This window comes from Solenopsis invicta, chromosome 6 (genome assembly GCF_016802725.1).
Source record: "Solenopsis invicta isolate M01_SB chromosome 6, UNIL_Sinv_3.0, whole genome shotgun sequence".
NCBI lineage: Eukaryota > Metazoa > Arthropoda > Insecta > Hymenoptera > Formicidae > Solenopsis > Solenopsis invicta.
In genome coordinates this window covers 14,374,199-14,386,701 of record NC_052669.1, presented here as the reverse complement: position 1 = coordinate 14,386,701, position 12,503 = coordinate 14,374,199, and the positions used below count along the sequence as shown (strand labels likewise).

Sequence of the window (12,503 nt, the reverse complement as noted above, 5' to 3'; positions counted from 1 at the left end):
AGCTTCAAGAGGAGCGACTCTAGTTGCATACAGAAGCTTAACATGAAATTTCTCATCAGATATTTGACTTCAAATATATATGCATGCGCCGTGTGATTGTTGGCTAGCATCTCAAAATCCATGCAGTTGAAAATTTTAATGATTATTATGGACCTGGCACAACATGGTATCTTGAGATTGTTTAGTTCACCTAATTGATTTCGGAAAGTCGACCATCTCGCATAAATATCCACCGGAATAGTTGTATCCCAATCTATTTTTAATTGCCAAATTTCTTGTACTATCATTTTTGAAATTACGATTACCGGACCAATCAATCCCAATGGATCAAACAATCTTGAAATTTCCGATAAGATAGTATACTTAGAAACTATACGAGGAAATGCTTGTAATTCTACGGAAAATCGAAAGACATCAATAATCGAATTCCACAACATGCCAAGAATGCGAGAAGATAAATCTTTATCGGACGTCTGTAGAATTTTTATCGTTAATGTCGTTTAATAATATTGAATTATTTGACAATCATTTATTCAATTAAAATAAACCGCGATTCAAAATTTTAATGATTTCGTCACGGACCGTCAATGTATCTTCAATCGTATTTGTTCCCATTAACAAATTATCTACATAGAAATCACGCATCACATGCTTTGCACTGATGAGAAATTCCCCGGCATATATTTTGGCTAAATGTTTGACCGTTCTTGTTGCTAAAAAGGAAGCAGATAAAGTGCCGTACGTTACAATATTTAATTAGTATGTTTGTATTAAACTGCGACGTTATATTGTCCCGCCACAAGATTCTTTGCAATCGATTCTGTGAGAGATAAACCCATATTTGCCGATACATCTTTGTAATGTCGGTGGTAAAAACAAATTTGAACGTCCTAAAACGTAAAATAATTGAGAACAAATCTTGTTGAACAATAGGACCGACTATTAAAACGTCATTCAAAGAAATTCTCGCAGCACTTCTGTAAGAAGCGTCAAATACGACTCTTAATTTGGTCGTTTTACTTAATGGTTTAAGTACACAATGATGCGGCAAATAATACGTCGGCAACTCACCATTATCCATGCAATTATCTTTGACTAATTTCATATGACCAAGCGATAAATATTCTTGTATAAATTGTGTATACTGCGTTTTTAAAGCTAAATCGCGAGCCAATCGTTTCTTTAAATTATAAAAACGTCTTTTCGCAATATCGCGATTATTACTGAGTTTACTGAGCAACTTGTATTTGTTAACTGGAAGTTTTACTATAAATCACCTTGATCATCTTTGGTTATGTTGTTGACAAAATGTTGTTTACAAAATTGCTCAATAATCAAATTATTTTTGTGCTTGCAAAATCCTTTCTCCACCTGCCAAAATTTTGGTTTTGCAAATCTGTATTACTTGTATTATTTATTGTGAGATGAAAGGTCTTTAATTTTTTAGTGCTCGCGCGCGGAACATTGTTATCTAAACGTCTTGTAATAATTCAACCCAAGTGCGTGTTTTGCAATCTCGGATAATCTTTGCAAGAATTTACACGGCCAATGCACATTAATTCCCAAAAAAGCTCAACACCTATTAAGACGTTAATGTCTGCACATTTATGAAATTCTGGGTCGGCCAATTTAATATTGTGTGGTATTATTCGGATATTTTTGCGATTAATTGGCGATGTAGGTAAACGTTCAGTAATTTGCTCCGTTAGTATACAATCTATGACCGACGAAAATCCGTTCAATTGCGACTGTAATTTTACTCTTACAATATCGTTCACGCTACTTGCCGATCCATTGATACCGGTAATTTTAATATTATTTGAATGAGATTTTAACTAGAGGCGAATAACACATGCTCGTGTTATAAGGTTAGCTTGCGATTCACTATCTAATAAAACGTGGTATAATTATCGATTTCCGTTGACGTCTATTATGTATAACACAGCCGTCGAAAGCAATAAATACAAATCGTACAAGGTCAATTAAGCCGTGACCGTTACTTTTTCTGTTAGCGTTTGAGCTGCTATGTTGTCTGATTCTGTTTTCATCGAATCTTTGTCCGATTTTAAAGAACTTTCACCGGTTTTTGATGAAAAATGAAGTAGCGAATTGTGTTTGTTTCCACATAGCTTACATGTACTCGATTTACATTTATTAGCCAAATATATATTTGACCTCAAGCAATTTAAAAATAGTCTACGTTTACGAATCTCTGCCAACCGTTGAGAGATCGATAATTTTAAGAAATTGCAGCAGTAATAAATTAAATGATCGCCGCTACTATAATTGCATGGATAATTAACAGTTGCAACATTTACCGACGCACGTTTATTGTTAGCTTGAATCACCACCTTTATTAATTGATTCGAGTAACTGACACCTCCGAATTAAGAATTCAGTAAATTACTCGAAGGTGGGCAATTCTAATCTTTCTAACAACTTCCACTCTCTAAGCGTAATTGGATGCAGTTTAGATACGAGTAGATATATCAATAAATTGTTCCATTTATCGGTAAAACAGCGCAAAGCGCTTAAAGCTTGTATATGTTTAGTGCAAGCATGGCCCACAAACTATAGCTTGAGCTTCTCCGCTTTTCCTTCCACACCGAGTAGCGAGTAGCGTGCACATACTGTAGTATAGTAGGGAGCGAGAGCGGCCGTATGGGAGGGGATAGGTAGATTGCGGAGCCAGAAAGGAAAGACGGAAAGAAGCAGCCGAGGAAGCATGTTTTCCTCCTCACGTACTCCGTGGGTGCCCACGGGACTATGCCTGATTTAGGAATTCCGTCCGACAATTTACCCAATTTGACCGCGTTCTCTTTAAAAAGCGTTGGTAATTCAAACAAAACCCGCAAATAAACTTCGACAATGACATGTTTATTGTCATATCGCTGCCTTGACAAATTCCAAGCCACTTGATAATTTTGCTCAGACAATTCTAATGATTTGATTATGTTGGCGGCATCACCCGTTATCCATGCCTTTAAATATTAAAATTTATGAAAATTGCTCAAAAATCGATTATCATTTGTGGCTGCATTGAACATCTTATAGAACGGAAACCAATCCTCATATTTGCCAGAGAATTTTGGCAAATCTAATTTTGGTAGACAAATGTTCAACGCGGAGTTAACTTCCGCCGCGACAGGAGATACCGATTGCGCTGTCTCTACGGTCTGAACAGAATGCCGCAGATTGAAATCTAAAATTATGCGTTTAATTGATGCGATCAACTCAAAATACGTTTCTTCGAAAAACTCACGATCGTTCCCCTCGTCATCGATTAACATCTCTAGCTAGAATTGCACACCGTTATATTCCGTGCTAGCCAATTTATTTTTACGCACTTCTACATTTGCTATTACTTTGGCCGTTACTTCTTTGATTGACTCGATATATCTCTGCGCGCGCGTACACGCCGCCTTTATTAACGCGCTCTTTCTTCTTAGATTCAAAATTTGCGCCGCTTGAGCTATATTGTATTGAATGAATTAATAGAAGAATATTTGGTTGACCCTCAATGAGCAGAATTCACTTACCGCGATTGACCGTGGAGTGGATGTCGCCGCTCCCGACTCAGCAGTTTCGCAGGTTTTTCCAGCCTCGTCTTGAATCTCCCGCTTTTCTCGTGCCCGCCGATTAACCGTGAAGTATCCTTGTTGCAACTTCCGGCTCAGCAGTCCAGCAGAAGTTATCCGACTACGTCCCCGTGATCGCCGATTCTCCGTAGAGTGGAGTTTGCCACTCCCGTCTCAACAATTTAGCACGGATCCCCTGGATCTGTTCTTGTACCTCGAGATTCTTTCCTCGCAAGAATCATGTAACATCGCTCTTCGCAATTGACACAGCAGCAGCCGAAGGACAATGCCACAATTTGCCAAACTTCAATTATTGCAACGTACCCAGCGTTAACCAGAAGCGCCTCTCAAAATCCTGGCGAGCACTTCTGTTCTCACCGACTTGTCTCTCGTTTGAAACATCGCATGGAGCATCCGGTTCAAAAGATCAAAAAATAATATTGGCGAGATGTTATGGCACATTTTAATGTTTCGGATGTTTCTAATGGCTTCGCAGTTTATCCAGTATAATTCTTGTCGCCATGCTCGAGGAACGAATGCAGCTATTCAATGATAGTTCTCGACTGCCGATTTATAACTCTGAATTGTACCTTTATTTAGGTTGTCCAACGTTCTGAGCTCGAGGTGAACGGTGTCTTTTCCAAATATGTGTTCGAGATCGAGGCTAATTGTTATCTGAATACGCTCTGCAAAACAAGACTCTCAGCCTCCTGTCTAATAGGAGAGGAAAACGCGGAGAGTCCCAAACTTCCAAAAGTTATCGATACCGTTAGACGTGGAAATCAAATACGAACACAAGCAGTTCTCTACAAATATAAAATAATAATAAATACAAAACGGACGAAGTGTAACACTAAATACGAAACGTATGAAAATGCTAACAAATATGAAACATTTTATATTGCGCGATTAGGATTTTATTTAGTAAAAAATGATATTTGTTAGTAAAAGTAGTATTAATATTCTTAAATAATGTAATACAACAGCATTAAAATATAAATATTAATACTAATTTTACATAGAATATCATTTTTTACTAAACAAATTTTGAATGCATTTTATACATAGTAAAAAAATACACAAAAATATTTTTACAAACAGTAGTTTTCCTGCCGAAAATGTGCGATTAAAACCGATTTTAAAAAATGTAATGCGAATCGATCGGGATTTCTGCACCGAAAATATTAAGACCGATTGAAAATAAGATCGAAATCCAGATAGATTTATTAAAACATAATACATTAATGTAAACGTAATAAATGTTTAGTTTACAAAAAAATATTTCATGTATCCTTTTTATTAAAAAAGATTAAAAAAGATTAAATTTGAATTGAACATTTAATTTACAAGATTAAATAACAAATACAAATTGTTATTTACATGTAAAAGTATAAAATTTTACAGCATTCCACACACACGTTACATTTGAAAAGAATGAGAGCGAGTACTCGTTTCGACGTTACAACAATCAGCTTCTAAAAGTCTCACTGAAGTATGAGCTGGGGAGTCGACCGAGATGGCGCCAAATATAACGCTTGTGGCTGCACTCAACTCACGAAAAGATCCCCCGCGGCGTGGTAGCCTAGCGGCGGTGCCAGCACTCACATGTTAAATCCATTTCAATTCAAAATTACAAGCTCTTATAAATTATAATTAAATCGAATTTTAATGCAATGTGACACACTGAGATGCTGATAATTCTTGCCATTTTTTAATAAAGAGATATTATGATAAAAACACTATAAATTACGTTAACAATTTTGTAAAATTGTCCAAAAGCTACACTTTTAGTTGGTAGTTAATAAACAACAACAAATAAGAAAGAAAATAGTTTTCAAATTATTTTACAAGTTAAAATGGTTTACAATGTTATTTTATTAAAATAGTTTTTTACTTAAAAATAGCACGCAAGAATTCTTAGCGTCTCAGTGTATCATTTCTCGTTACTATTATAATGTCAGGATTCCTAAACGTGGTCGCTGAGAGTATTTAGGAGTTTTAATGCAACTAAGTTAAAATTTTATATAATTTTGATATTGTGCATTACACTTAAACAATTCATACAATTAGAAAATTAAAATCTTTCAAATTTTCTTGAATGTTTGGAAATTTTTAACAACATAGAGGTATATTAAATTTAAATAAAAAAATATGTATTAATATATATATATATATATATATATATATATATATATACAAGGTGAATCATTCTATGGACCCGAATATCTTCCAAATAACGGTATCTACAAAAGAATGGTTTAGATAAAAGTTGACCATGACAAAGGGGGTCATTTAATTGTACCATTGGTTTTGACCTTGAGGTCAATTTTGAAGGTTATTTCAAGGTCAAGATGGTTTTTTTAAATGGGATACCCTATTTTTGACTGCGGATTTCGAAAGAGCCGAAAATTTTACATCAAATTTGTTTTATGAAAAAATTGTTTTTGCGACATTGGAAAGGTCAAAAATGAAGGTGAAATGCCTGAAAAACGATCTGGTGTACTTTTTCTGAAATGACGTGGTTTTCTGGATAACACAAATGTGCATAATGCTTAAACAAAATCAATGAATTGTAAAAGTGTTAATCACTTTGACTAGCTTGACCTTGAGGTCAATTTTCAAGGTTGTTTGAGGTTCAAGCATTTTTTGATTAGTAAACCCTATTTTTGACCGCAGAACCTGTTTCTTGACAATGGGCTCTTAAACAATGGCACTTTCTACATGAGCATAGGGATTTTTTAGTTTTTCGACCTGACCTTTTGAAGGTCATATCAAGGTCATATCAAGGTCAAAAGAACTTTCATCTTACTTTTAGCGTTACCCGGAAACAACGACGTGGACGTAGTAAGTTCTGTTTCCTTCAGGGTGCTTGATTATCGTGAGCCCCTTGCCTCTCATGTCGGGGTGCTTGATTATCGTGAGTCCCCCTAACTAAGGAGCACGATACATTGTCTCAGGACCGTGCGTTACGCCGTCCGTCGGCGCCGTTGCTAAGGCGCGAGCGGAGGGAGGGGAGCAATAGGCGTGCGTCGAAGAATCCGGCCGAAAGTTGCAAGTAGTAATGTTTAAGCACTATGCACATTTGTGTTATCCAGAAAACCACGTCATTTCAGAAAAAGTACACCAGATCGTTTTTCAGGCATTTCACCTTCATTTTTGACCTTTCCAAGGTCGCAAAAACAATTTTTTCATAAGACAAGTTTGATGTAAAATTTTCCGCTCTTTCGAAATCCGCAGTCAAAAATAGGGTGTCCCATTTAAAAAAACCATCGTGACCTTGAAATAACCTTCAAAATTGACCTCAAGGTCAAAACCAATGGTACAATTGAATGACCCCCTCTGTCCTGGTCAACTTTTATCTAAACCATTTTTTTGTTGATACCGTTATTTGGAAGATATTCGGGTCCATAGACTAAAATGACTCACCCTGTATATATATATATATATATATATATATATATATATATATATATATATATACTGTGACGGTGGTTTTTACGCACCTGACACAAAATTCAGTCGACCGCTCACGGCGAACCTCAGGATCTCTCTCTTTTATCTTCCTCAAATAATTATTAGCAAACGGAACTGGGCGCCAGGCACAAGAGAGCATGCCTCTCTTTCGGTTTACTAATTTCTCAAAGTTATGTTAACGCTAATTGCCGTGAGCGGGGCGATACGACCGTCCGGCAGCTTCCTGCTAAGTCGGTAGAGGCGGGGAGGGGGGTGTCGGTGGGGGCAGGTGGTGATAGAGAGAGCGAAGGAAAATCGCAGAATAATGAAGTGAGAATTAACAAAGGAAATAACAACGTGTATTTCGAATTGTCTGGTTAGTAGACTACAAGACCTCGCACGCGGTTCGCCCGCGCGCGGAATGCGGCACAAATTCAGGGAATGTTACTCGAGGCGACTCAGTACTCGCACGACATCGCGGGACAGTCTCCAGCGTAACGTGTAATCTCTTTGGCGAGGTGATCGCCACGGGAGAAGGTGCACACGCTAGTCGAAGGGTCTCGTGAGGTCTCTCACTGCTACTACCGTGACCAAGCTACGCTCAATCCGCGAAATCAGACAAGACTCACACACGCACATTTACACGAACTTACGATACAACGACGGCTTAGCTGTGGCGATACAGGCGCGAATACCAGAACTAGAGAAACTGCATTAATACGGCGGGATTGGGTGAGCGACGTCGCGGCTGCGACAACGAATGCGTTAATGGCGTTACAACATCACACGCGAATACGAGACAATTACGGAGCGAAGTCCACTTAATTCTGTCAGTCGCGACGTCACTCGCCTTTGATCGCGAAATCGGTGACTTTACAATTCGTTCGTGATGCTTGTCTCACCTTTTGGCGCGGCACGGAACTTCTCTCTGCGTCCTCTCCGAGAGTTGGCCGTAGAGTCTTCGGCACCAGTTTCCGGCTCGGGGCACGCTCACAACACAAGTGAGCATCGATCCTCGATCCTGCGGGAGGTTCACGGTGTCGCGCCGCACTTATCGCCGCTGCCGCTTCCGCATTGGCTGTTATCAGGCGGCTAGATCCTGGCGGTGCGCGCCTTATTCTATCGTTCTGCGGTTCTGACGTCGATAGCGCGCGAGGCCCGAATTCGGCAGGCAATTCTCGGCTTTCCCGGAAACTGATATCGGCCGACCTCGTTTCCAGTAGCGGCTAGCCGCCGCCTCAGGCCCGTGATGCCTCCTCTGCTCGACTCTCGATCTTGCCTCGTTTTCGTTTCTGCTGTTAGCTTCGCGCAACTTCCGCCTGCGGAACCATAACTCTGCCGTTCCTGAAAAATTAACTCCTGACAAACAGGGTCTCTTGTACGGTGGTAAACGGAAGGAACAGTGGGAGTGGTACAACCTGTGAGCCCCCGCGTCTCGGGGTGCTCCGTAAATCCTTCGGTGACGTCCTGGATTCTAGTTTCTTTCTCGACCTCTGGATGGACGAGACGTTTTACCTGTAGAAGGTGTTTTTCACGCAGTCACCGTCTCTCTCCTCGATGGGCCTATCGTTCACCTGAAATTAGCAGCGCACGCCGGGACAGCACAGAGACGAACACACACACTAAAACGGTCGCGCCAACGGAACCGCGTCTGCTCCCGAGCCGGAAAGACGCAGCATCCGTGTCGCGCCTCGCGGTCCCGGCCATACGGCCCTTGTGATGGACGCAAGTGGCACCGTTACAACTCCCTCTTCCCCGGGGAGGACCGAGGAGGTCTTGGCTATGGACGAGCGTCAATAGCCACCAATCTCGCTTTCCGCCTTTCGTACACGATTGCCGCGAGGGTTCGAGGTTGCAATCGCCCTTCACTCTTACATGACTTGCTGACGTGGCGTCCGTAAACCGCGTCCGGCCGACGGTTCTGTCTTATTTGCGAAACTCCGAATACGGGAGTCGGCCCGGCGCGGGGAACCCGCCTCGTACTTGCGGGGGTCGGATCCACACCGCAGCTCGCGGTGGCGGTTCTCCCGGACCACCACATTCCTCCATAAATAACAAAAGAAAAACGAAACGAACTAGATGGAAAAAGGCATCTTCTTTTCCGGTGACTGATCTCCCTTCCTCCCTCCGGCGCTCGCCACAGGATCATCCCTTTTACTACTTACAAAACGGACCGTGTACAGTCCTCTTTTCGCCGCCGTTACCGCTCAGCCTTTCTCTCCCTTCACTCGGGTACTATCGCAGGACAACCAATTCCGTTCCAGGGTATAGACGAAGTACTCTCTTTATTGGGTTAACTTTTTATTGAGTGGGCCTCTTTGGGAATGGCCCCCGTTAATTGCCGGTAGCGCACACAAAAGTTACACATACAAATAGGACGGAGGGCCCATTAGCGACAGAGAGGGGACGTGGCAACAAAAAAAAAAAAAAAACAACATAATACAAAAATAGAAACAAAATAAGGAAAAATAAAAAAAAATAAAAAAAATAAAGAAAGTGCTCTGTGGATGAATATTTTTACCCCCTACTCCGTGTCCCCTTCAAACAAAACCAGCAGGAAAGAAAAAGGAAAAAAAAAGAAAAAAACACAAGGACGAGGAAACCAAGTTCTCCCCCCCCCCCTTTCATCGGCGTCCCTTAGCGGGGTCTCGAGGCCTCCACGGAAGCCAGTGTCCTTCGGGGTGACCTCGACGTTAGTCCCTCTTGTTGGACTTCGGTCTCTGCTCCTTCCTTCCCGCTCGCCACATCTTTCCGCACCTCGGGCACTCCCTTAGAGTGCGCCCTCCTTGTCCACACCCATAACAGAAGCGGCCCCGGCGTCAAGGGCAGCTCGAATAGCGGTGTCCATCCCTGCCACAGTTCCAGCAGTCGATGCCGGGCGCTTCTTGGGCGAGCGGCTCCCCTCGTTCCCGCTCCGCTGGCTCTCCCACGCCTCTGTCCTCCGCGTGCTGTGGCTCCGACTCTGAGCTTGTTTGAGTGCCGGCGTCTCGTCTGGTCCCCCATTCCTGTAGCCAGATGTCAACGGCTGTCCGCACTAGGGCGGCCGTGTGTGGGGTATCGTGCGGATCATCCGGAGAAGGTCGGTGAATGCGGTGGCTACCCGCTCCTTTTGCAGCTGAGCCGCCATCTTACTCTTCTAGCCGTTCGGCCGTTCTTTTCTTGGGTTCGGAACGACGGATGGATCTAATAAGTCGAGGGCGGCAGGGGGGTTAGTCGGGGTCCACGAAATGGTAGGATTTAAGGTTTTTAATGTGCACCTTCTCCATCAACGTACCGTCTAAGTTCACGAGCTCATACACGACTGGTGACAAAATTCTGGCGATTCGGAAGGGTCCCTGGAATCTGGGTGAAAGTTTCGCGGCGATATTATGAGCCGCGGGCAATAAGGTGTGTTGTTTCTTCAGTACGAGTTTCCCCTCCCCAAAAGATCTATCTCGCCGGCGCATATTATAATAAGTTGCTTGTTTTCGGTAAGCCTGCTCCAAATTTTCAAACACCCACACGTGCAGTTCTTGCAAGTCTTTCATTCTTTTTGCCCACTCCCCCGCCTCGCGTGGTTGTACCTCAGTAGTCTCCTCGCGTCGACGGCGCAACGAATGTATCGGCTCTAACTCGCGGCCTAAATTCAAAAACGCGGGCGAAGTTCCTATGGACGAATGATGCGCGGTATTGTAGGCGAAACGGAAATCATGTAGATGTACGTCCCATTCACGGTGGTCGCGGTCTAAAAAAGCGATAATCATAGTTTTTAATACGCGGTTTACTGTCTCCACGGGGTTAGCTTGCGGATGATACGGCGGAACCGTGGTGTGCGTTATTCCATGTTCCTGGACAAACGCTCGCAACGTCTGGTTAATAAACTCCATACCGTTGTCCGTAATTAAAAATCTTGGCGTCCCCTACCGTGACAGAATTAGATCCTCTAAAGTCACTCAAATTTTTTTCCCGTTCGCGGCTCTTAAAGCGCGGCACTCAACCTATTTCGTAAATAAGTCCTGAATGACCAAAATGTACGCGAAACCGGATTTACTTCTGGGCAACGGACCCATTATGTCGGCGGCTACCACCGTCCACGGCGCCTCCACCACGCGGTGGCCCATCAGTCCCGCGGGACTTGCCTGCTCGACTTTGGTACGCTGGCACGTCTCGCATTCGCCCACGTATTTCGCGACGTCGCGGAAAAGGTTCGGCCAGTAATAATCGATCGTAATAAGTTTTTGGTTATAAGTTTTCTCCCTCCCGAAATGGCCGGCTTGAGGGTCATCATGCGATTCGCGCAGGGCCTCCTCTCTTCGCTCCGATGATAAGACCAGCTTCAACCGATTTAAGTCCTCTACGACCGCGGATGTAGTGGCGCACGGGCGGCAGTAGTACAGTTCCCCATCAACAATTTTCCAATCGGTAAACCTCTACGGGCTTTCAGCTACCTCCTGGAAACGTTTAATATACCACGAGTCTCGGGTATCCTCGGCCATTTCTATCCTGCCCGTGACGGCCACTAGAGCCTCGGTGTCACTTTCAAACGTACGCGATAGAGCATCTGGTACATGGTGAAGGGCGCCCTTCCGATGTACGATCTTGTAATCGTACTCGAGAAGTTCGAGCGCCCATCGAACTAATCTGCCTGTGGGATTCTTAAGATTGTGTAACCAACGCAAGCTACTATGGTCCGTTACGACGGTAAATCTATATCGCTCCAAATACGGTCTGAATTTCTGTATCGTCAACACTACCGCTAGGCATTCTTGCTCCGTAACAGAATATTTCTTCTCGGGGTCAAATAGCGCTCGACTCGGAAAAGCAATAATATTTTCGACACGGTCAATCTCCTGTATAAGCACGGCCCCGAGGCCGACAGAACTCGCGTCTGTTTGCAAAATAAACGGAACGCCAAAGTCCGGGCATGACAAGGTCGGAGCCGATATCAACCGCGCGCGGATCTGTTCGAACGCCTGCTGTTGTTCGCTTCCCCAATCCCAGCGTTTATCCTTCTTTAATAAGCGCGTGAGAGGCTCACTGACGGTCGCAAATTGCGGTACAAAACGACGATACCACGATGACATTCCGAGAAATCGTTGCAATTGTTTAATATTTCGCGGCGCCGGATATTCTAAGATCGGTTGAACTTTATCGGGATCGACGGTTAGGCCGTCCCGCTGCAAGATGAATCCCAGGTATCGAACCTGTGAACGGCAAAATTCACACTTTTCGGGATTAATCGTAAGGCAGCCGTAATTTTACTCAAAACCCGCTCGAGCCACTCCAAATGTTCCGTCGTTCGCATATCTAGACAATATCGTGGTCGTAACGCCGTCGAAGGTCAGCGTTACGACCACGATATTGTCTAGATATGCGAAAGCATGAGGTTCCATCTCCGGCCCGATCAGTTTATCCAATAGACGTTGAAAAGTCGCGGGAACTCTGGTTAGTCCGTACGGCATTCGCATAAAGTGCGAATACAGCCTTTTTCCC

At 43.1% G+C, this 12,503-nt stretch overlaps 1 protein-coding gene across 2 annotated transcripts in view; it reads left to right on the top strand.

Annotated features, from left to right (window-relative positions):
• The window catches only part of LOC105198089 (follistatin), a 621,281-nt gene that overhangs the window by 465,844 nt on the left and 142,934 nt on the right, over window positions 1-12,503 (top strand). The window lies entirely within an intron of this gene.